The sequence below is a fragment of the Camellia sinensis genome, chromosome 1 (genome assembly GCF_055761805.1).
Source record: "Camellia sinensis isolate YWXY chromosome 1, ASM5576180v1, whole genome shotgun sequence".
Taxonomy (NCBI): Eukaryota; Viridiplantae; Streptophyta; class Magnoliopsida; order Ericales; family Theaceae; genus Camellia; species Camellia sinensis.
The window spans coordinates 47,449,962-47,477,189 of record NC_138961.1 but is presented as its reverse complement, the minus strand read 5'-3'; the positions used below and the strand labels follow the sequence as shown (position 1 = coordinate 47,477,189).

Sequence of the window (27,228 nt, the reverse complement as noted above, 5' to 3'; positions counted from 1 at the left end):
GGCCTAGCTCGGCCCTAATGCACATAAAAACTCCCTCTCAGGAACCAAAATCAAATTTCTTTCCCAAACATCATCACCTGGTCAATCAACAAAATGTAATTACGTGAATGAAGACACTTAAATATGTTGTTGATGCAATGTACAATATGCAGGGGCAAACACTTTATTGAATTTGATGGTTGAATGATGCATGCACAAATTGTAATTTATGGTGTTCATTCAGTTTAGGATGTTCATTGACTTTTTTTTTTTTCATTTTATTAAGATAATGGTTTTGTTATTAATTTTAAGTTTTATATTAATTTTTATACGAAATAAGTTTTTATTAATTTTTTTGAGAAAATAACAAAAGTTGCTCGTGCAACCAAATAGGTCAGATAGGTGCCATTTGGGAAAAAAGAAAAAAAAAAGTTTGATTATGGTATAAACAATGGTTTTTTATTAAAATTGTCTTTAGTTTTTTTTTTTCCATTTGATTAAAACAATGGTTTTGTTATCAACTTTAATTGTTCTATACAATTTTATATTAATTTTCATACGAATTCTTTTTTATTAATTGTTTTTTTCATTTTATTAATATAATGGTTTTGTTATCAACTTTAACTGTGCTATTAATTTTTATACCAAATAAGCTTTTATTAATTTTTTTTTCATTTTATTAAAAAAATGTATAATTATTAATTTTAATTTTTTTTATTAATTTTTTTTTTCATTTTATTAAAATAATGGCTTTGTTATTAATTTTTATTTTTATATTACTGTTTACATGTATAATATGCACTTTCTAAAAAATTGCATATGGCATCTTCACTTCATAATATAACTCACAAATTGTTATAACATTGTCACTGGTTAATTTTACAATGCAAAAAAAAAAAAAGTCATAATGTTAATACAAAATATTACAACAAAATAAGAAAACAAAATGAGAAAACAAAATAACCACAACAAAATGTAACCACAGCATGTGTGAATTATTTAAACGCTCATCGAAACAAGTTAAGTATCATTGTCAGGTGGTGGTGGAGGTGGAGAGAAGTAGTGATAGTACACCTGAGTGACTCGATGGTCAATCTGATCACGTCTCCTAGAGTCTACATGAAACTTACCAAATTGTTGAATTAGTGAGTTCTGAGCGGCGGCAAATTCATCGAATCGAGTACCCAATGTATTGACCTGATTAGCCATTTGTTGTTCCCATTGTAGGCCCTGATTGTACCGTTCTTGTTCCAACACTAAATAATCAGTCCCGTATTGGGGTTGTTCATTTGGTGGCATGGCATTGTCATTGGGTTCTTCCTCATCAAGTATTGGTTCATTTTCAAAATTAATAGAGCCCAGTAAGTTTTCAGCACCACCAGCTCGGGTCAGTGTGTACTCAGAAATTGGTGAAGTGATTTTCACATCTACTTCACCTTCAAGGTTGACATGATACGCTTTAAAAATTTTGGTTAACAAAGCTCCAAAAGGTAGTGTCCGGCCATTGAGAGTACCAAGATTTGCAACCATCATTTCTTTCAGTAATATGTAGCATAAATCTAATGTTTGTCCAATTTCAAAACAATATAACAAATAAACATTAAAACACGAAACAACATCAAAGTGTCCTTTTTTGGGAGTGACATTTTCAACTATCCATCGATGAAGAATACGAAGGTGAGGTTTTAAATGTCTTGCTTGTAAATTAGTGCCGGTAAATCGGTTCTCACAAATTGTGGTATAAACCTTAGTTAGATCACCAACAATGTTAGCTAACTAAGCCTCAGTTTGAAAATGGCATTGCAAATCTCCTTTTTGAACTCCAATAATTTGAGCGAAAGTGTGGGGGTTTAGTGTGATTACTTTCCCTATCACATAAGAGGTGAGACTGCACTGTTCCACTTGTCCCTCATTAGATCTCAAGTGAAGGTAAAATAAATATACAAGACGAGGATATACGTTATGTGGTAAATTAGTTAAAGGTAACCATCTCATCGTATCCAGTCTGCCAAGTAACAGTGGATCATATTGAGAAGGTAGATTTACCTTTCTCCCTGTAACGGATGGTCGATTAGCAAAATTTGAATAAGCTTGTTCGTGATTGTATGTGAGAAAATCAATAGTTGGATAGTGATGATGTTATTGCTGCTTTTGACGTTGTGCAGGGTTAGAGGTTTTGCCACGTTCGGGTCTCGCTCTTTTTGTCTCGGTATGATGATTGCAAAAGTTATGAAAAATGTATGAAAGATGTATAGCAAAATGTATGATGTTGGTGTGAAAAAAAAAAAAGGAACAGATAGGCAAACTGAGCCTTTGCTAAAAGGCAACCAACAGATAGCGAAACTGAGCGCAAAAGGCAAGCAAACTGGTGGTAGTTGACTGAAACCGGTTGATCGGCAGAATGACTGGCCGGTTGTCCCGTATGGTGGATTTTTCGCCTTTCTGCAACTCAGCTGTGAAGCTATCAAGAATATGAAACTGTGGTTCAAACTAACCTCTTATGAAAGTTCTTTTCTCTTCTTTTACACGGATATCTACACTGAATGTAGTCAATATTGTAGGGTGAAGAAGTTGCTGAAGTTGTTGGAATGAGATTGTGAAGATGGTGTAGTTAAACAAATGCAGAGACATTGACTTATATAAAGGCTCAGGTTTAGAAGGGTTTTTTTTTTTTTTTTTTTTTTTCATCCAATACTGACTTATAGCACTTCTTATTTATTTTTCATTTCTTTTGGCTCGTTTTTGGCTTATTTTTTCTTTTCCTTTATCGAACAGTGACCAACTGACACCCAACAGAGGAGAGAGTGGGTCTATTGGATGAGTGAAATTACACTATTACCCTTTTTATTTTATACTTACATAACAACCTGCCATTCTATGAAAGAGGGGCGAATTGGTCATTTTGTGGACAAATATCACTCAATGGCCCCCAATAATATGAGCTTCACGGGTGGGTGAGAGTTAGATGTGAGGGACAATAATGAACCTACAAAAAGATACAACAAAAAGGATTTTTTTATTAAATTAATAAAATTTAACAAATGAAAAAATGTTGATAATGTTTGGTAACGTTTACGTTTACGTTTTGGTTTGTATTTAAAAAAATTGAACAAACTGATTTTTGTTAATTTTTATCAATATGTAATCTCCAAACGTGTTGACTTGAACAAAATTTTTGAAAAATATTAAAAATGTATTGCACAAAATGTTTGTACATGCCTAAAAAATAAATTGACAGAAAAATTAATTGACATAGAATTTATTTCAAAAAAAAAATTATTTGAAAAAAAATTATTCAAAAAAATTACTTAAAAACAATTAATTGGAAAAAAAATCATTTTTTTATTTGAGTATTTTAAAAATAGTTTGGTTATGACTGTTGATAAAAAATACGGATATCGAACTATGAGTTGTGTGTTTGATTATCAATTATAGGTTGAATTAAGTTTTGAAAACTATTTTGAAAACTCATCACCAAACAAATTTTCTTATTTCACGTGTTACATCAAACTTTCAAAACTCAATTCCACATATAATTCAAAACTGAATTCAACACTCTATTCAAAAACCATAACCAAACAAATTTTCTACACTTAAATCATAATTCCACAACTCACAAACTCAAAATACAACTCCTACTCTCAAATCATATTTACAAAACTCTACCAAACGCAACCTAAAATTTTCTAAAAATTGTATTCAAAATTTAAGAACCACACATAGTGATTAGCTTACAGCCATTGTCTGGTAATTGGCAGAGGTACCATTACCTTCCAGCTTGCGTCTAGTAAATTGGCATTCGTTATGGAAAAGGTGTATCCTTGGCTTACCGTGTTTAAGGTAGGTAGAGCATTGTTTCATTCCTCATTTTGTCTTGGTTTATCCGTGTATATCATGCGTGATGGTTATGTGTGATGACCCAGACTTGCTAATTGTGATTTTAATTAATTAATTATGTGTTAATTCTAATTGAACTAAGTGCCTAGTAATTTAATTTGTGCATATCTATCCAAATTGGAAAATTACCTATTAAGGTTACAACTTTGAAACTGAAATCGACAATTTTATTGGGTGCACAATTTGAAATTGAGTACATGGATGGGCTTATGGGAGTTTTTAGAGCCATTTGGGAAATTTAATTGAAAATTGATTCAGTTTACTAAAATTTTTTGTGATTGAATTGAGCCTTAATTGGAACTATTAATTATGTTCATATATGTTAATTATGTGATTAAGTGTTAGTGATTGTTATGAGATTTATTGACTTGTATTGTTTGAACAGATGTGTTAGAATGAAAATTAAACCTATTTGATTCGCTAATTTTAACAAGTTAGAATTAAATAATCGAATAGGAATTAGAGCCTAATTCACATTAGAATAATTGAATTTAGTTTGATTTGAGATTATATATGATGAGATTAATTTAATTTGAATCAAGTTGATTTTTAATTAATTTATTTAGTCTAATTAATTTGAGTTTAATGCATTTTACTCATCAAAAGAATATAGAAGATAGAGCTAGTGGGTCTTGTTGGGTAGTCCTACATTATATACGTAGAGAGAGAGGGAGAAAAGACTTGGTGAGAGAGCTCAACAAGAGAAAGAAGATAGGAAGAAGAGACAGTGAAAGGAAACTTGAAATCTTCACCCATTAACCAATTACGGTAAGAAATTTCCAAAAAAAAATTCATGAAATTGAAATGGTTTCCTCATAATCCTTTAGACTTTGAGTTGTTTAAATTAAAGATCATGAATTATTATGAGATCAGTGGTGTAAATTGATGTTAGGAATTCATATGATCACATAAAGAAGGCATTGTGGAGATTAACTTGAATTAGCAACATGCATGGCAAGATTTTTAATTATTCTTGATCATACATTTATGTACTTGCTTAAACCTTCAAAGTGAAGAGAAAACTCCATGGGAATTGAGAAATTGAAGCTCAATATGACAAGTCTTGAAGTAAAATCAGAGGTGAGAATCTATGGGCATATAAATAAAAAATTAGATGAATTAATTTGTAAACCTTACCATGAATGGCATAATTCTTGAATTTCATGATCATCTATGTATTTTCTTGTATGAGTTTTCAAAATTGAGGGGAATTATTTTTATGGGATTTGAAGATTGAAGCTCAAGATGGATAATTGTATGAAGTAGCATGATAATTCAAACCTTAAACTCTTACATGGAAATTTGAGTTTCATTCTAAGTTGTGATGAACATTTGACACTATAAAATAAAGTGTTGTGTTGTGTGTCATGATCAAGGCCCAAATTTAGCATGTTTATATGAGTTTTTGGGAATAAATTGCATGAAAATAAACTTGTTTTGGCAAGGAAACACACTGCTCAAACAGAGCAGTTTTTTGGACAGTTTTTGCAACAGCCCTGCACGTGCGACCCTATTTGGTAAGACCCGGCTTGTTTTTTGCTTATCTTTTTCACCTCCCGGGCCTCCGATTGCATGGTTTTAAAATGTTTTCATAATCATTTGCATCTCATTAGAATGAATAAATGAAATATTAGAACCGAACGAATAAAGACGAATAGTAATTGAATAAGTAAACAATCGAATCAATGGTATTGGCCAAGGATTGAATGTGATTGTATCGTTGTGCTTGAATTTATTTGTCTAGGTCGGATGCCGAGCCAATAGTACGTGAATCGGGAAGCCCACTGTGAGTAACACTGTTGTAAAGATATGTTCAGTCGTATTTATTTTCTGATCGATAAATTATATTGTTTTCTGAAATGATACTTTTTTATCGATTGAATGATGATCCTCTTTTGAAAAGTATTTGTGACATCCATAGTGTATTGTTATTGTTATTGTCATTGATATCGTTATTGTTACAGAGATTTCTGTTAGTTCCAAATCTTGGAACTACTATTATTGTATGATGGCCATCAATTGATTGTTCGGTCTTTAAGACCTATTATATTGTTGCTTTTGGATGTATCACATATGACCTATATGAACATGAATTGATTGAATTGAACGATTGAATGATTGATTGACAAATAATATTGATTGAAAATGTTCTAATGATAATTGATTGTTTCAAAGACTATAAGGACATCATTTTTAACCTTTTTACACATCTGTTATTCACTAACTTTTAGCTCACAGTTTATTATATATATGTAGGTGGCCAGGCACTGGATCAAAGCTAGAGGCGTCGACCTAAACCCTATTTTTGTCAAGCCAATTACTGTGCCTCACTGCGAGGTTCCGTACCATTGCATGTTAGGATTTATTGGGTGATTCAAATTCACCCTTTTGACATTGTGTTTATGAGATAAGAATGTTTATTGAGTTTTGTTAATTGTTTTTGGCAATGGTATTTAATTCCCTAGCTTATGTTTTGTTATGAACACATGTGTTATGGACTTAAGTGTTTGTATAATTCCAAGTGTGTGAAATTTGTTTTGCTCATTTAAGTCCCCATAGATCATTGGACGGCATTTGGTATTATTGATTGGCTTCTGCCAGCCCCTTTATATTGTATTATTGTCATTATTGTAAAGCATGCCTTCGGTAATCACAAATTACTGGTCGATTACGACACTAAACCTATAGGGGCGGGTTTGGGTCATGACATTATGGTTAGATGAGGTCGGGTTGTCTTATATGATTTTGTGTAGTAGTCATTACACAAATTATTTTCGTTTTGTGATTAAATGTATATGTATGTACATTGGTATATCGAACAGGTTGTTGAAAGTGTTTCTTTACCCTTGGGCTTAAGGTTAGGGAATGTGGTATACGTATTAGTAATTTGTGTATGTGATGAGTTGGGGATGTAAGAAATGTGAGATAATCGGGTTTTGTGAACATGTTTTTGAAAATCAATTATTATTGTGTGTTATTTATGAAATGGGATAAGAGAAGGAAAAATGAATGTTTTATATTGTTGAGTAAATGGGATGATTTTGGAAAAAATATCTATATAAGTATACTTTGATTATAAACTATCGCATTATGTATATAGTATGAAATGATGCATTCATGATCATAGCTATCTGTTCGTTATTATTGTTTAGGATCATGTTGGGATCCTTATTAGACTTTATGTTCATTCCACGTTACCAATCCTTTTTCAGGTATATGTTGAGAAGTGGCTTAAGATTGAGAATCTTTCTATCTGTTGGCCACGAGGCGTTTTATTTGATTGGTAGAACGCTGCCGTTGTAAAAGGATTGAATCATTTCTTTTTTTATATAATAGTGTAAGTCTACGGGAAATTTATTTAGGGGATATTTACTAATAAGTTCCATCTCACAAACAAGTACTCCAATTAGTTCCAAGTTTTTTCTATTGATCTGTTAAGTCCTATTAGTGGAGAGTTTCTTTCCGTGTGGTCCTATTTTCGATTTTGGTAGTATTTTGGTGGACGACAATACCCTTTTATTAATGTGACAGGTATGATGTGCCACTCCAATATAACAGGTATTAATGTGACACTCCAATGTGACGGGTATGATGTGATACTTCAAAAAAACTAAAAATTCCTCAATGTATTTTTCTCAAATCTGACAACGTAACGGGTATGATGTGACACTCTAAATTTTTTACTCAAAAAAACTAAAAACTCTTTAGTGTATTTTTTTCAAATGTGACAACGTAACGGGCATGATGTAGCACTCTAAACCTTGTACTCATAGAAAACTAAAAATTCTATAGTATACTTTTTTCAAATGTGATAACGTGGCGGATATGATATGACACTCCACAAAAATTAAAAACTCCTTAGTGTATTTTTTTCAAATGTGACAACGTGATGGGTATAATGTGACACTCCAAAAAAACTAAAAACTAATTAGTGTACCTTTTCTAAATGTGACAACGTGGTGGGTATGATGTGACACTCAAAAAAAAAACTAAAAACACATTAGTGTACTTTTTCAACTGTGACAATGTGACGGATATGATGTGACACTAAAAAAAAAACTAAAAACTCATTAGTGTATTTTTTTCAAACGTGATATGTGACACTCTAATGTGCCGAGTATGATATGACACTGCAAAAGATTAAAAACTCTTTAGTGTGCTTTTTTCAAATGTAACACTCCAACGTAGTGGGTATGATATGATACTAAAAAACTCTTTAGTATACTTTTTTCAAATATGACACTCCAATGTGGTAGGTAAATGAATCATTACACATACAAAATGACTAAATGGATCACAAGAAGAAACATGAGACTATATAGATTAAAAGTCCAAAATATGGGATTTATTGGTCAATCTCTCTTTATTTAATTGTAATTCATGTTGCATTTCAATATGTATATACGATTGAGGGAGCTTTTGTGTATTTATGGATGTCAGTGGATTTTGTTTCGTATTATATCAATAAAAATGGACTATAATGATGGCTTTGGTAATGTTAACTGGGTAATAAAAAGTGGGACGTGACAATTTAAAATAAATAAATAAATTACAAAAATAATGTTCGAACATTGTAACAAAATAAACTCTTAATTTTTAATTTTATCAATTTAAACTTTAGTTTTTTGATTTGTTTCCAATTTAAGCCATATGTCTATTTTTGTTAAATAAAATCAACAAGAAAATAATATTTTAGACATTTTATTTATGCCTACATTGAGTTTAATGGCTAAAATACTTTTTCTGTTGATTTTATTTAACAAAAATAAACAAATGATTTAAATTTAAAAAATTTAATTGATAAAATAAAAAAATTATTTACTTCAAAAGGTCAAATCATATATATATATATATATATTTTTTTTTTAATTTCTATCTAAAAAGAGGGGAGAGATGTATGGTTAGTGTTTTGAGATAAATTTTCAAAAAAAAAATTTGGGGAGAGAGTTTAGAAATTTTTTTGGTTTGTTTGGTTGTATATTTTGAAAATAGGTTTGGAGTTTGGGAGTTTGGGATGATTTAGGGTTCGTTTGGCATTGGCTAATATAACCAACTTTTTTGTGTTGGGACTTTTTTAGCCTCGTTTGGTTTTTGTATTGGGGCTTTTTTCACTTTTGTGAGAGAAAAATTATAATGATTAGGAGTAAAAAATTGTATTTTGTCTTATTGACTTTTGTAGTCAATTTTGTCTTTTTGTGATTATTTAGCCTAAAAAAGAATGCCAAACCAAGGTTTAATATTTTGTTGTAATTGAGTAGATGTGTTGAAAGAAAAAGCGATTGAGAATGAGAGAGGAGAGAGGAGAAAGGAGAGAGAAAAAGTGATTGATTGATGTGTAATAGAGAGAGAACTAATTTGGAATTTTTTTTGAGAAAATTTGTAACCAAACATGTTTTTGGAAATTTTCTTCCATAAAGATATTTCAAAACACAAACCAAACACACTCGTAGTGAAAAATTCCCTTTCATTGGCTTGTATCTCAAATTAGTCCATAAGATATTTTTATATTCCAATAAGTCCTATTTATTTGGATTTATATTCCACTAAATCCTTTTTTCTATACTGGAGGTCTTTTGTGAATTATTTTACCCTTATAGATATTTTATCAAAGAAACCCACAATATATACTGTATATATATATATTTCCTGTACCACAACTTTCGACTGTAACATTAAACTCTCCACACCATCAAAGGAGAAGATGGAGACTCAGGTTCAAGGAAAAGATAGAAATTCTCATTCTCTCTCTCTCTCTCTCTCTCTCTCTCTCTCTCTAAATTAATGGAAACTCTCTCTCTTTCTCTTGAATGATTTTCTCCGAGAGTTTGAGAAATGAGTGTTGGGATTGTGAAAAATGAGATATCTGATAAAGTAATAGAAATTTCTTTGGAGAGAGAAGATGTGGGTTTGGTTTTATTTGGATTGGTGTAATGGTGAAATTGTGGAGGTTGATGATAGTGATGAAAATGAAGATGATGATGATGATAATGAGAAAGAGGAGGATGAAGACGATGAGGAGGATGTGGGTGATGATTTTTTTTATTTCTGGAGGGATTGAGATTTTTTAGAGTTTTTTGTTTGTTTCGGCCAATGCATTTGAGCTTGTAAAACTAGCTATTTGGTATCATATCTGATAATATGAACTTATGGTTACCCATCTCAAATACACACACACACTCTCTCTCTCTCTCTCTCTCTCATGTAGTCCTCTGTTTTGTAATAGAGAACACTTTGTTTTGCTTTAATGAAATAGACAAATGTGAATATTTACACACATTTATATTTGGCAGTAAGAATAAAGTGAACATTTACAGTTTTGAAATACACACGAACACATAACATAGTCATACCAATGTGAACATTCACGGATGGTAAAAGAAGACAAAAATGAAATGTTTGCAAAATATAAGCATATACATTAACATATTGTATACCAAATATGTGGTCCATAATGTGAATTAATATGAATTGATTATGATATTAATGTTCACATAAATTTGAATGTTCATATAATTGTGAATGGTCATACACATGCGGCTATGATATGAATGTTAAAGTTCGCATTAGGGTTAATGTGTTTCAATGTTAAACAAGATAATTATTCACTCAGTGTAAATGTTCACATTGCTATTAAACAAGGTTAATGTTCACATTTCTGTTAAACAATGCTAATGTTAAAGTTCACATTGAACTAATTTATAAGCCCATACAACTATAATCCATGGTGTTCATGTGGACACGAGGATAATGTGAATGTTCACAATGCAAAATATGTGACAACATTCACATCCATATATATGAAGTATATATTTATGCACAATCAAAATATTGGTGTAAATATTAACATTAAGAATAAAACAATAAATAAGTAGATAAAAATGCCTACAATGGTTATGTGTACATAATTATAAAGTAATTGACGACATGTGAATATTTACATTGACTTTGTAATATCAAAAAATTTGACAACATACCAATGGAGAGGAGATGACTGGATGGGTATGTATGGGTTGGGTCTCTTGTTGAATCTTACCTTTTTTTGAGTTCTAAATAAGAAGAAACACTTCTAATATATATATATATGTATAAGCCAGAGGGCTTAGACACATAAAGAAGATTAAATACTTTGATGAAAATGGAAGAGAGAGAAAGGGGGTTGGGTGATGGTGTGAAGGATAAAAGAATGGAAGAAGAAGAGCACAAAGACGATGAGAGAGAGAGAAGGAGATAGAGTTACTGCCATGGGTAAGCCACACAATCTGTTTCTCATTTGTATTCTGATTTGATTGTTGCATATATATATATATATATATTACAGTGAGGATGGTATATAAATAATTTGAGGGACAATGGTGTATGTTGTTGTATATTACAGTGAGGATCAAGGTTGATGAGCAAAGGAACAATGGTGGTAGATGGAAACGAAAGAGACAATAAATCCAAGAGACGCCTAAAAATGTTAGAATGGGTGTTATAGTTATGGGACTTCCTGAAATTTTGAGAAATAGAATGGGATATGTTTTCTTGTGGGTTGAGTGATGTGAGCCATGTAATCCCCTTTCTAAATTGTGGGTTGAGCGAAGAGAGTTCAAAAATTAATTCTCTACATTGTGGGTCGAGGAATGTGAGGTCTACAATGAATGTTTTTCTTACCTTTACTATATACTATATATTTTACATGCAGGTTAAGGGTGCATACTATGTTAATACAAAGCTTGTGAGTTGTGGGTTGAGTGAAGTGAGGACAATATTGGAGTGGAGTGATATCATTATATGTGGGTTGAGTGTTGAGAGCTTCTATATTGTAACAATAAAAAAATTTAAGTTGTCTTTTAAATTTTATATTAATATTATTTAATTATAAATGATTTCAAAAACAATAATTTTAACTTTATATTATTATTCAAAATTATTTTCTAAGTATTATGATATTTTTATTATATTTTTTTTTATATTTTTCCTAAATCAAAATAGACTGAAATATAACTTTTTTTTGTGCGACAAAATACGTGCCCACCAAGTTATCGTGTTGCCCAAGCGTCTTGCTACCCACGGTTGTTCACTCTATATATATAGATGTGCCAATCAGAGAGCCTCATCACCAATTCCCTCCAAACTCTCTCAGTCTCTCTCTCTCTCTCTCTTTCTCTCTCTGGTCTCTAGTTTTGTCTTTTTATATATAAAACTTTGAGTTTAGTTTGGAGCATCTAGTGAGTCACAGTGAACAAAATATAAAAGTTGGAATTAATATTAAGATGAGTTATATTATATCTTGAGTTATCGTTATATGTGTTACGTGTGTTTTGAGTTACCATAATTTATTTTACGTAATTTATATTTTATAAATTATATTAATATTTCGATTACGTTAATTATTTTCTAAACTCTATTTGTTTAAATTGAAACCCATGAATATAACTGTTTATTAAAATGTGTTTTGAGTAATTATTTTATACCACGGAGATCCCATGCTTTGGGAGATTTAAACACTACAAAAAAAAATACATTTTAGTGGCACTACACTAGTGAAATGTTTTTAAAAAATGTCACAAAAATAATATTTGGTGACACATTTTAGAAAAACGCCATAGAACCACAAACATATAAGGTTCTAGTGACATTTCAATAAAGAAATATCACATCAATTTTATAACATTTTATAAAAGAATGACACAAGAAATTGTTTTAATGACATTTATCAACAGATGCCACTAAACTTTAGTAGTAATGGCATTTTTTTTAAAAATGTCACTAAACTAGATAGGTGCAAGTTACTTTTTATGGCATTAGGTAAAAAGTGTCATAAACAAATATTTTATAGCATTTTGAGAAATACCACTAAGCCAAAAACTTTCCAAGTTATCTAATGGCATTTTTTGAAAAAACAAAAAATGCCAATATATTTTCAAAATTTTTAAAATGCACAAAATAAATAAAAACAAATAAATTATTTGATCGATGGCTTTATATATCTTAATAGGAAAAATAAAATTTCAAATTGCTCTCCTGTACAATGATAAAATTTCTTGAATTTTAGTCCATGTAGTTTCAATTAACTCAATTTTAACTCTGAATTTACGGATTTACCTCAATTTATTTCAATTGCTTATAATTGTTGAGTAAATTACATCAATAATCCTTACATTTTGTTGTTCCATATAGTCTTAATTGACTCAATTTTGACACTTAATTTTAGATTTTATGTCAATTTAGTCGAATTGATAACATCTTTAGGGTCTTTAATAGAAAATTTTCATTAGATTGGTTAAGGTTAAGTCACTGAATTGATCAAGTGTTTTGTTTTACTCCTAAAACGATGACAGGTTGCATTTGTCATAGAAAATGCTATCAATTGAACTAAGTTGAGACAAAATAAAAAATTCAAAGTTAAAATCGATTCAATTGAAATTACAAAGACTAAAATGATATAATAGCCAAAATAGAGGGACTAATAGTGTAATTAGCCCTAATTGTTAGAATTTTTTTATTGACAAATATGTATATAAGTGACATATGTCATTCTTTTAGAGACAAAATAATAAATTTGCTTGACTCGGTGAGTTAATCTCAATAAATTCAGTGATTAATTTTCATAAAAAAATACTAACAGTATTATTAATTAGACCATATTGATATAAAATTAAAAATAAAACATTACAATTGATTTCATTAAAAATATAAGGACCAAAATTAATATTTATTTTCTTAATTTAAAATATGACCAAACTTAATCCATTTTTCATGTCAGTAGGAAATAAGGAAACACAAGGAAACAAAGCAAAAGTGATGAAGCAAAATCCCTAGAGCAGATCGGGTTAGAGACAAAGAGGTGAAAGTCCAATCCAACCATTCTGAAATTGATGAAGCAAATTTGATTTTGGCGAGACAAAGAGGGAGGAGCCAAATAATGAAGCAAGGGTTTATCATTCTTCATCTTTTATACCATCCTTATCTACCATCTACACCACAAATTTGTTATGATTTCATCTTCTACGATCAAGGTTCATTAGGTATTTTTTCTCTCTTTTTTACTCTCATCAAACACACACAACACCTCTATCTTTGCCACTTATTTATGATCTCGTTTTAGGGATAAAATCTGAAAATCTAATCTTTTAACTCATGAATTTATTAATTTGCATCTTTTAATATAAAGGGTTAGTTGTGATTTACTATTATTGTATTTATGTTGTGATTTTATATAATGCCTTGCAAGTGTTTGTTTAAATGCTTCAGTGAGATTTTACATTATTTTGTTCTTTTTTTTTTTTTAAAACCCTTTTTCTGTTTGTAAGCATGAATAAGATGACAAAATAATACTAATATCTTTTTTTAACCCTTTTTCTGTTTGTAAGCATCAATAATGTTTATTATAATTTTGTTGCTTGATTCCAATATTGATCTGTTTGAATCCTTTTTGTGGCTATTATCCTCTTCTTTACATTGAATACCAAGCATTGCCTAATGTTGCATCTACGTTGGTGGAAAGAATGTTGATTAGGGTCTGTTTTCATGGCATGTCGATTTATGGGTGCACATAACATGCAAGACTATATACTACTTGCCATGAATCTTTGGATAAGACCAGGGATACCTTACTAAATCTGTAATGTGAAATCATATACACAATAAGAATCTGAACTCATTTTCTCAGGTGTAGACAATATATTAAGAGTCAACAAAATAAAACACACGGAAAAACTATCAAATTACATAACATACCATGTTCAAAAGGACTACAAAAACCGGAACACAAACATATTTATCTCATTTTACTGTCATTCCTCTAGGTAGTTCCAACAGCAAATGCTAAAACCTGTAACAGTAAATTTCAGGGGGAGTCCCTTTTATGATAATAAGTAAAAAGAAAAATACTTCCAATAGTAAACACAACTACTTCTAGAGGGAACCATTTTGAATCATATGGTCAAAAAGTGGAATCAAAAGTGATTCTAAATAAGAACTATGGTAAAGGATGTGGGTGGAACAGGGGAGGGTTTGGTAAAGTCTTTGAACCAAACCCCATTAAGGTAATCACTAGGAAAAAAAAGTTATTTAATTTTTAAACTTTATATATATATAGAAAAAAAAAAAAAAAACTTTTGGTCATTAGCTTCAAATCAAAATGTAAGTATGCCACAAAAAAAGTTTCAAAAAATAAAATATTTGGACATAATCATAAATACTTGAACTAATTTTTTTTTTAATAAATATTGTGCCCCTTTCAAACTACACCAAAATGATTTGTACATAACTCCAGTTTTGTACAATGCTTTCTCTATATACCCAAATCTCCACCACCATTTGAATTGTTATTAAAATAATGATATTGTATTGACTTTGTAATACTTAAATTCTTTTACATGTTTTCCCTTGATATGAGTTACCTTGTAGTTATGCACCAACATATTGAATATGTTATGTTCTACATTATTGTTAGTATCTTATAGTTCTTGCAAAATCAAGTTTAGTTGTTTTTGTCAATCGTAACTAACAAATAGTTGTTATTGATATATGCCTTCTAAGTGTTTCTTTAAATGCTTCATTGAGATTGGTGATATTGATGGATGGGTTGAGATGGTTTATATACTCGTTGAGATGGTATTCTTTGCGGTTTCCTCACCCCTGCATATATGAATGCTTTTTTCTTAATTTTCACCTTAAAAGGCTTGCATAGTTTTATTAAATTGATTGAAGCAAGGTAGAATATTATATGGTCAGAGGACATCTTTCAATTTGATGCCATTCCACATGTCAAACCTTTAAGTCCTCTAAGAAACCCAAAACATTTAAAATGGAATGTTCCAAAAACTTTTTAAAATTGCAGAGTTGTTCTATTTTTGGCCTATGGATATTAATCAGTAAATGCATAATATTTTTTTTTTATTATTATTATTTTGTTTACAAAAGGTAATGTTTTAGATAATCACTAGTCGGGTGGGATTATAGCATATGGTATTGCGATTCTAAAACGAGGGTATTGCTTGATACAATGGCTGTCAAAGATTCACAATCCTTTTCAATTCTGTTAGGTTAAATTCAATTAATTTGATACCTGTGTATCAGGGGATAAGAAGATGTGAAACAATGAAACTGGAAATCACTAACTTTCGCATATGCATACTAAGTTTATTCTCCCTACTTATCTGTCAAAAAAAAACACAAAAAAAAGAAATGACCGTTTTTATCATATCCATCAGATTAACCATTACATGCAACAAGTTGTTATGCTAAAAATTTGTAAAAGCCATTTTATGGAGAAGTATACATGAGTTGAAGGAACTAGTGCAGTGAACTTCACATCTCTTCTACGAAGATAGTGGATCACTGCTAGCTAGTATACTTACTTTTTGGTGATACAATAAGCATTTGACAATTTATTTATTTATTTTAGAGTAGAAGGACATGCTAGAGAGCTGATGAAATTTGCATTGATTTAAATTGGACTGTCCTTGAACTAAAATGTCTTGGCACTAGGGCATCAAGTTGCCAAAGTTGATTTATAAGGGTTAGACAATGCTTTCACTCCATTTAACTTGATGCTCACAATAATACTCTTTCTGTCTTTCACATATTTCTACACAAATTCTTTTATATGTTTTCCCTTGACATGAGTTGCCTTATAGTCATGCACCAATAAATCAAACCAAGACACAACAATGGATGCTATGGAAGTTGAAAATTCGAAGCTAAGATCCAAAGTTTCCCATGTTGAGCATGCTTCGAATAACTTGACAAACACATCTAACCACGTAAATTTTTAAAAGTTATTAATGTTTTCATATATCTATGTGTGTGTGTTTGTAAAATTAATTAGTTCAAATTTGGTTAGGTGACAACAACTTCTAGTCCTCTTGACATAGCAGCTTGACATCAAGTATGGTCCTTGTCATCGATACAAGATGCCTCTCTTACTCAGGGTCCCACTAAGAGCTAATCATATATATCACATTACTTCCAGCTTTATTTTAGAATAGCATGCAAAACTTGTCTTCCAATTAACTAAGAAATGAATATTGTGGACCTAAATTCCATTGTTTAAATCTAGACAAAATGTGCTACATAGTAAAAATCATGACATAACGAAACTTGTACTTTTTTTTTTCTTTTTTTTTTAAAAATTTTTCTTGTGAAGCTCCAATAAGACATTTCTCAATCATTTATTACTGCATGGACTCTTTCTGATTCCCTCAAAATCTTGCTTGATAGTAATTAGTTGGTTGTCATTTTTCACAATTACATTTGATTTGCATTGTTGAGTTTAGGGGATCCTGATATTGATAATGGACATGGTTTTGATTGCTGTTGATTGGTGCCTTTAGTTGTTATTGATTTTTTATGCTATTGTTTGATATGGTCTAAAAACTTACGGTTGTTACTTTTATATAATTTGTTGTAGTGTGGTGAACCAATTAAGTGATTAAATCATGTGGCTTGCTTATCTACTAGAGAAAAATTGTGATCATCTTCACTTTGGCACTTTATACTAGTTTATTTTTTAAATATTATTTATTAATTGTAAATATATAATTACTGAAGTAGTTAAATCTTGATTTATAGGTGAGAGGTATAGTTGTTCTAAAACGTATCATTAGGCCAACAGAAACAGTTGCAATCGGAGGACTTAATGTTGGACAATCTTCATTGTATTTTAAAAATTAATTCTGTTTGTGTATCTAATAACAAACGGAATACATAAGAAATAAAGGAAAGGAGAGAGATTGTTTGATTACAAAAATCAAACCAGAATATAAAATAAATAAATAAAATAGATTTTTATTTTGTTACAAAAACAAAATCAAAATCTGATTCAGGAAAAATAATAAAATAGAAAAGTAAATTAATTATTTACCAAATTAATTTGTTGAACAAGTTTTCTGATCAAGTTCAGTGTTTAACACTATGTCCTTAAGACAGATTCGTCCTCTCCACGGTTCTTTCAGATTATGGACTTCTATCTCCTAAGATAAAATGATCAACTACGAATAATTGCAGCACTACAAATTATTTGCACAATGAACACACTTTTGTGTTTACACTCTTTCTCACAAGAAAACAATGCAGTAAAATGTAGAGAGAGCAAGTAGAGTTGTGAACGAAAATTAAAGTGTAAAATCCAAATGAGGGACTGTTTTTATATAGGAAAATTCGTGGCTGTATGGTTTGACTTAAACAGGTGCATAACCTGTTTGAACATGTATGTTACCTGTTCGGTTTGAATGAACAAATACAAATCTGTTGGGTTTAAATTTCGAGCAGATAAAAATCGTATTGAACATGTTTGAATTTGTACAGAAATTCGAAAGAAGTGAAAAACAAATTTAAATTTCTCCCACCAAAATTTGAAATTTAAACTTTGGATAAATTTTATTTTACCAAAAAATAAAATTTAATTCAAATGTTTTTTTTCCAAAAAAATAAGTATTGGGCCGGACAAGCCCAACCCAACCTCACACCATGCACTCGCGCCCAGGCGTAGCCCAGCCCGCCCGACCGAACGGACGGACGGCGGCGGTGACGTGTGTTTAATTTTGGGTCCAATAGGTCTAACCCAATTTGCCCATAACCTCTCCTTTCTACAAACTTGGGATGCCCCTTGGGGCCCTTCTCAAGTTACAAACCCATGCCTTATAAACCCACAAAATTCTTTCCACCAAACCAATGTGGGACAAGCCTTTATTCAAACCTTAAGAAATTTTCACCAAAAAACTTCATTTTCATGGAGCTCACTTTGGCTTCAATTTCCCATTCACCCGATAATAGTTTTGAGCAATCAAATATACCGCGTGAATTACAACGCGGCATAGAACGCGTTACCACTTAGACTTGCCAACTTTGGCACATGGGTCCCACTTAAAAAATAGACCAAAGTTAAGGAAAAATATGATTTTTCTAAAACTTCCAAAACCATTTCTAATACTTAAAAGCGCAGACCCATCTAAAGAAATGGAAAGGGAAGAACTAGGACCTGACTATTGGGAGATATATGTTTAAGTGTCAGTTAAACTTAATGAGAGCTTGATCCGATCATATGGACTTATCAAAACAAATGGACAAGCTATTGGAGCTCATGTTACTTGGCTTGCTCCATTTGTGGTATTTTATTTCGTAAATACTAATTTCACTAATAAATTTATATTAATAGTTTCAATTACCTTTATATGTTTATTTTTTGGATACAGATTTCGCAAGTTATGGATACTAGCCGAGAATATTTATACAAGTGAGGTTAAGAATTTGGGAACTTAATTTGTTTTGATAATTTGTCTCTCCAGAAGATGGATATCACTATGGCTTTTCAAAACTTATGGTTGGAATAATTTTCTTTTAATTTTTTTTTTTTGCTTTAACTTTGTTAGTGTGGTAGAATATTTTATAATTTTGATTATGATTTGTACTGCAATATTAATAAATTTATATTTTTAGATAAAAAAATGATTGTGGTTTGAATTTATTTTTGTTTTTAATGTGATGCTCCTATGGTGGTAATATTTGTTTATTATTATGAAAATATTACAGGATGAATGGATGTCAAATTAATATAGGATGTGGAAATTAATATTCAATTTTTTATAAAATCGATTCAATTTTTACAAGCATTTATACATGCTTAGTAGTGGCTTTTAAAAGTGTCAATTAAAAAAACATATAAGTGGCATTTTGTAGTAGTGGTAATAGCTTTGCAAAGTGTCACTAGAATAAGCTCCAATGGCATTTATATCCATTTAATGGCACAAATGAATTAGATTTAGTGACATTTATGAAGTTGTTAAAACTATCAATTGTGGCATAACAAGCGCCATTAAAAATCCATATAATGGCATTTTTTAGATTGTAAGTCTTCTTTAATGGCACTTGATAGCTTCACGAATAATGTCTACCATGACATTAAAGTGTCACTGAAAGTCTTCAGCCTTAATGGTATAATGACACTTACAAGTGTCATTGAAATGCCACTAAATCTTTTTTTAATGGCGTTTGATAGTGTCACAAATAGTGTCTATCATGACATCAAAGTGTCATTGAAAGTCTTTAGCCATGATAATGTAGTGACACTTGCAAGTGTCACAGAGATGCCACTAGTATCTACCGTAGCACGGGTATAAATAACACTTGTTGAAAATGCCATAAGACTAAAAAATGTCATTAGAAGAATAATTTTGTGACACTTTCAAATGTCACTAAACTAAGAAAATGTTGTAGTGAAATAACCATTGGCCCTTTAATTAGTCACGTTGTGACCCTCCATCTGTGATAGATCCACTAACACTCTGATTTCTAGTATGGAGTAAAGTGTTGTACGGAGCTAAGTGCTACACTATGGTGGGAGCCACCTTTAGAGTTCATACAAGCCACCTCTTGAGTCCATACATCTGTTCTGTTCCGTTCTGATTTCTAGTGTAGAGCAAAGTGTTGTACGGAGCTAAGTACTACACTATGGTAGGAGCCACCTCTAGAGTTCGTATGAGCTACCTCTTGAGTCCATACATTTGTTTTGTTCCGTTCTGTATCGTGGTTATGATTATTTTGTTTATATGATCTCTGTATTATATACTCTGTATTTTAATATCAAACTTTGTTTAGCCAATAATTATCCATGGTGAATTTTATGCCCTTATGCTCTTAGTATAAATTTCTCACTTTGCCATGCTTATAGCTGTTTACCAATTTTCAAGAAACAATACAATTCAGAAATAACTTTTGGAGAGTCTTAGATGCAGGGCTGTGGAATAGACACACACAACACTTTTATAGTATTTATAATTTTATTCTTCATATGTAAATATCGGCCTTTTTGGTTTATAAATTTTGTTATAAAAATAGAAGCTCTAATGATTATTTTGGTACCCACAGTTAAATATTTTTTCGCTCGCGTTTAGTAATTTGTTTAAGAATTGGTTGGAAGTAACTTCAGTTACTAGCTATCACGATGCTTAACCCTTAGTTACGGGGAGCGGGTTGTGACAAGTGGTATCAGAGTCTAGGTTTTTAAAATTATTTTTATCAAAGCAATGGAGCATAAGACACATGTACAAATAAGATGGGGGAAACATTGAGCTAGATTATAGGTTGTATTTAAATTAAATATTTGTAGCAGCAATCATGGTATAGATAATTATGGTAATTAATATGAGTTATATATTTATCAGAGTATGCAGCGGATAGTTTACACATGACAAATTTCGAGGACGAAATTTTTAAAATGAAGGAAGATTGTAACAACTCGAAAATTAAATTGTCCTTTAAATTTTATGTTAGTATTATTTTATAATAAATTATTTCAAAAAATAATAATTTTAACTTTATATTATTATTCAATATTATTTTCTGAGTATTATGATATTTTGTTATATTTTTCTATATATTTTTCTTAAACTAAAATATACTAAAATACATCATTTTCTGCACAACAGCTAACTTGCGCCCCAAGCTTTCTTGCTCTACACGTCATCTTCACAATATATATGTAGCCATCCACCAATCATCACGAGCATCCTTATCTTTCTCTCTCCTTCTAATTGTTTTATTTTATATATAAAACTTTGAGTTTGGTTTGGAGTATTTAGTGGGTCGCAATAAATGAAAGGTAAAAGTTTGAATTAACATTAAGGTGAGTTGTATTATACCTTGAGTCACCACCATATATTTTATGTATGTTTTGAGTTACAATAATTTATTTTACACAATTTGTGTTTTATAAATTATATTAGCATTTTTAATTTATGAATCTTATTTTCTATAATAAGGAAAACCCATGGATATAACTGTTTATTAAAATATGTTTTGAGTAATTATTTTATAAGTATCACCACGGAGGTCTCATGCCTTAGGGGACATAAATAACCATTGGTCCTCTAATTAGTCATTTTGTGACCCTCTGTCTGTTATGGATCCACTAACACTCTAATTTCTGGAGTGGAGCAAAGTGCTGTACGGAGCTAAGTGCTACACTATTGTGAGAGTCACCGCTAGAGTTCGTACGAGCCACCTCTTGAGTCTATGCATCTATGTTGTTCTATACCGTAGTTATGATTTCTGGTGTGGAGCAAAGTGTTGTGCGGAGCTAAGTGCTACACTATGGTGGGAGTCACCTCTAGAGTTCGTATGAGCCACCTCTTGAGTCCATACATCTTTTCTGTTTCGTTCTGTACTGTGGTTATGATTATTTTGTTGATATGATTTCTGTATTATATGTCAAATGATTTTCGTATTATATATTCTATATTTTAATATCAAGCTTTGTTTAGCCAATAACTATCTATGATGAATTTTATGCCCTTACGCTTTTTGTATAATATTTCTCACTCTGCCATGTACTTATAATTGTTTACCACTTTCAGGTGACATGTTAGGGCCAGCGCATGGGGTAGGCAAGAAGCACTTTGTAGACGTAATTCAACTCTGACAATTTAATTAAATAGAAGCTCCAATGATTATTTTGGTACCCTCACTTAAATATTTTTTTTCCGTTCGCATTTAGTAATTTGTTTAAGAATTGGCCAGAGGTAACTCTAGTTACTGGCCATCACGATACTTAACCCTTGGGTACGGGGAGCGAGTCGTGACAACAATAAAAAAATTTAAGTTGTCCCTTAAATTTTATACTAATATTATTTAATTATAAATGATTTCAAAAACAATAATTTTAATTTTATATTATTATTCGAAATTATTTTTTGAGTATTATGATATTTTTGTTATATTTTTCTTTATATTTTTCTTAAATCAAGATACACTAAAATATAACATTTTTTGTGCGACAAAATACGTGCTCGCCAAGTTATCGTGTTGCCCAAGCATCTTGCTGCCCACGCTTGTTCACTCTATATATATATAGATGTGCCAATCAGAGAGCCTTATCACCAATTCCCTCCAAACTCTCTCTCTCTCTCTCTCTCTCTCTCTCTCTCTCTCTAGTTTTGTCTTTTATATATATAAAACTTTGAGTTAGTTTAGAGCATCTAGTGAGTCGCAGTGAAGGAAAGGTAAAAGTTCGAATTAATATTAAAGTGAGTTATATTATACCTGGAGTTACTTTTATATATTTTACGTATGTTTTAAGTTACTATAATTTATTTTGCGTAATTTATATTTTACAAATTATATTAATATTTCGATTACATTAATTATTTTCTAAACTCTATTTGCTTAAATTGAAACCCATGGATATAATTGTTTATTAAAATGTGTTTTGAGTAATTATTTTATAAGTACCATTACGGAGATCCCATGCCTTTGGGGATTTAAATAACCATCGGCCCTCTGATTAGTCACGTTGTGGCCTTCTGTCTGTCATAGATCCATTGACACTCTGATTTCTGGTATAGAGCAAAGTGTTGTACGGAGCTAAGTGCTACACTATGATGGGAGCCACTTCTAGAGTTCGTACGAGCCACTTCTTGAGTCTATACATCTGTTCTGTTCCGTTCTGATTTCTAGTGTAGAGCAAAGTGTTGTACGGAGCTAAGTGCTACACTACGGTGAAAATCACCTCTAGAGTTCGTACGAGTTATCTCTTGAGTCCATACATTTGTTCTGTTCCGTTCTGTACCATGGTTATGATTATTTTGTTTATATAATTTCTGTATCATATGTCAAATGATCTTTGTATTATATACTCTGTATTTTAATATCAAGTTTTGTTTAGCCAATAATTATCCACGGTGAATTTTATGCCCTTATGCTCTCAGTATAATATTTTTCACTTTGACATGTACTTATAGCTCTTTACTAATTTTCAGGAAACAATGCAATTCAAAAATAGCATTTGGAGAGTCTTAGACGCGGAGCTGTGGAATAGACACACATAGCACTTTTATAGTATTTATAGTTTTATTCTTCATATGTAAATATCAGCCTTTTTGGTCTATAAATTTTGTTTTAAAAATAAAATCTCCAATGATTATTTTGGTACTCACACTTAAATATTTTTCTGCTCGCGTTTAGTAATTTGTTTAAGAATTGGCTGAAAGTAACTTCAGTTATTAGCGATCACGATGCGTAATCCTTGAGTACAGGGAACGGGTCGTGACATATATAGTTTGCTTGCTTTTTCTGTTGATTTCTGATTACATGGATTGTCTTGGTGTTGCTTATCTATGGACAACTATTGGTCATGGTTACTGGATTCGGGTTTGGTGGAGTGGTGGTGGTTGCAAGTTGTGCCCTTCCAAGAGGTTTATTTCAACTGATTCACATGGGTTTGAACATGTTGCTTGGTAGTGGTTGCAACCTGTGCCTTATTAAGTAATTTGTATAGGTTTTCCTAGTGGTCATCATTTCTTTCCGTTTTATGGTGTCACTGTCACTCTAGTTTTTTGTTCTATTCCCTACATCTACGGGTTTACGGGCTATGTAAGAGGTTCTATTTTCATTTTGCTTGGGTTGGTAGGGTGAATAGGGCTGTTGGTGTAGTGTTTTTATGTTATATTTTGATGTATTTGATGCCCAATTGCTGCTACGATTTTTGTGGTGTTGGCAGTTGGTTGCTGAATCTTGTTCAGGCCCTCTATCCACTATGGACATTATAGCGATCCCGGATTTACCCTTGTTGTACAGTGATCCGGACATGTGTCCGTGGATGTTGGTAGTTGATTATTATCTTGTTTACATCCTTTTTACTTCGTATTTGAGTTATAGGATGTGTTGGGCAGGTTTGTTACAGGTTGGTTGAGTTTAGAAACCAAAATTAGTTGCCCATATTTTGACCAGTCCGCTCGAGCGGGGGTTTTGGCGCTCGAGCGGGAATTGCATCCATCCAGTATTTCCTGTGCAGTGTTGGAAGCTCGAGCGTGGGATTGGCCGCTTGAGCGGGGTTCTGTGTGTGACGCTCGAGTGGGAGAGTTGACGCTCGAGCGGAGATCTAGTTCTGTAAAAAGTTCTGGGAGTGTGCATCCGCCACTCGAGCGGGATGGTTGACGCTCGAGCGGGAGTCTGTGAGTGACGCTCGAGCGGGGCGTTTGACGCTCGAGCGGGGCGACTGGGTTTAAGTTCCGAGTTTTGACTTTTCAAATCACTTTTTCACTTTCTCTTCTCTCTCCTACTTTTCCAAAAAAACACCATTGTTGAACCTCTCACTCTAGAACTCTACCTTCTCTCTAGGTTTTGATCTAGTAGGAGTGATTTGCTCATCTTTGGCCTTTACAAAAAAGTTGTTGATCGTCGAGGGCTACGTTTTAATCTGAAAATTTCGGGATTTGGAGCACGTTGGGTTTTGTCATCTTCTCCCTTGGGGCTCCGGATTTGAGGTAGGGATATCCTACTCCTCTCTATGGATTTTGTCTTTAAATTTTAGTATTTTGAGATGTTGGGGTTGGTTTGGTAATTTTGTGAAAGTTTGGGGCTTTTGTGTTATTTTACAAAAGTTGGGGTTTTATTTATAATAAACCTAGATGCATGTTTGGCATAGAGAAATGGAATAAATGTTGAATCATCGATGAAAATGGGACCTAAGGGTTGTAATGTTAATTATGGAAAATGACCTAATTATATTGTTTGATTAATTAGGATAATTAATTGTGAGAAATGAGGAAATGAAATGGAATTGTTGAGATTGGGAATGCATGGGGTTAAAGGGTGTAGTTGAATTATTTATCACTCACCGAATTGAAATGTTGATTGAATATCCATTTGTGCATTTATTTTCTGTTTAGAAATAACTGCATTGGGCTATCGGTGGAGGATAGTCGTGATTGTTGTAGACAATGCATGATGATTAGGCAAATGAAAACTAATCAATGAAATGTGTCATGGAATTTGACGGTTGATAGGATACATTAACTGTATGTATTGAGTGATTGTATATAGAACCAATGTGTTTGTATACGCTATGTGTAGAGGAGGAGATGGGGGATGTACTCCGCGGTTTAGGGGAAGATGGGGGATGTACCTCTAAACCGGATAGTGTTGGGAGAAGATAGGGGATGAACTCCGTAGATACAACTCATATGCTTGTCTAGAGAAGTGAAGATAGAGCTAATATGCTTATCTTTGTGAAGTGTGGATATAGCTTATATGCTTATTTGTGAATGTGGGATATAGTTTTTTTACATATCTGTTGAGATGATGATAGAGCTAATATGCTTATCTGTTAAAAAAGAGAAAATGAAAAGTAACTTGGACTCATAAGTCGTATGACAAAAAATGTGATTTATGTGGATGTATCAGTGTTGGCCATCTATCAATTGCTAATCTTTTAGTCATTGTTCATGGTTGGTTTAGTGTATTTCTACTGGGCTGTGGCTCACCCTATATGGGAATATCATTTTCAGGTACAGGTAGCATGCCACCTCCAAGATCATAGCTTGGAGGCTAGAGGCGGGCAGATTTTTGTTGTTTAAGTTCCTTTTTAATGTATTACATGTATATTCAAGCCAAGGGCTTAATGTGTAGATGAGTTAGTATTCTTTTGTTGTAACCAAGTGTTAACTTGGAAAGCTATAAGCCTGTAGGGCATTTTGCTTTTGTTGTTAACATGTAATACTTTTGTAATGAAACTCTGATGAATAGAAGAATGTGGATATTTCGTATGTCAATGAATGTTTTATTTGATGGGTTTAATGTTATTATTTCGAGGGCATTACAACTTGGTATCAGAGCGTACCGGGCTCGAATACTTTGGGTACGTGGGAAGTGATTAGTATCACAATGGGTTTGTCTCGCTTGGTAGAGACTTAGATGTAGTGTCACATGCTATGTGTTTGAATTGATAACATGCTTACGTGTTTATGTGGGTATGAGATTTAATTTCTAGGAAGTTGATTGGACCCTTGGGTTTCGGGGAGTCTTGTTAGAAAAGCACTTGATCAATGCTGTTTCTAACCGGAACTCTAGTAACGCCTCGGGACTATCATTATCTGGAAATGAAATTCGTAAGTGCTGATGTGTTTATGTGCTTACGTGGAGTGAATTACTGTTGTCCGTGCATTAGGACGTGAGTGTTTAGTTTTGGCACATTGTGAATGTGCTAACGTTCTGTATTACCTTTATTAGGATGTCAGGACGAGGAAGAGGTGCTAGGCGTGGTAGGCCTGCGAGGCAGGAAGTACCGTTACCGGAGGAGGTTCCGGCAGTACAGGAGGGAGTTGGTCAGGCCAACGTGGCCGAGCCAGCGGGTCAATAGGCTATGAGTGCCTTGGCACGAGAGATAGCAGGGGCTTTGGGTATTCTCAGGGCTGGGAATCAGGTAGCTGAGGCAGGGCCTTCTTTCTTGAAGAGGGAGTTTTTTCGGTCTAATCCGGATGAGTTTATCGGGGATCCGAAGGAGCCGCTGAAGGCTGATGAGTGGCTAGAGCAAATAAGTAAGACGTTCGAGATGCTTGGCATCGAGGACGGAGCACTGAAAGTGACCTT

The 27,228-nt window shown here is 32.1% G+C and overlaps 1 long non-coding RNA gene across 2 annotated transcripts; it reads left to right on the top strand.

Moving 5' to 3' along the window:
* The first annotated feature begins 12,868 nt into the window (after nucleotides 1-12,868).
* LOC114260005 (uncharacterized) lies at nucleotides 12,869-25,281 on the top strand. 2 transcript variants are annotated; one of them, XR_003628489.2, is made up of 3 exons: nucleotides 12,869-13,886; nucleotides 22,218-22,318; nucleotides 23,619-25,281. It is a non-coding gene; the product is annotated as an uncharacterized LOC114260005 (long non-coding RNA). The 2 variants fall into 2 exon arrangements; XR_014334001.1 differs by lacking the exons at nucleotides 22,218-22,318; nucleotides 23,619-25,281 and adding exons at nucleotides 16,503-16,628; nucleotides 16,709-16,978 and having other exon boundaries at nucleotides 12,968-13,886.
* The last annotated feature ends 1,947 nt before the right edge of the window (nucleotides 25,282-27,228 follow it).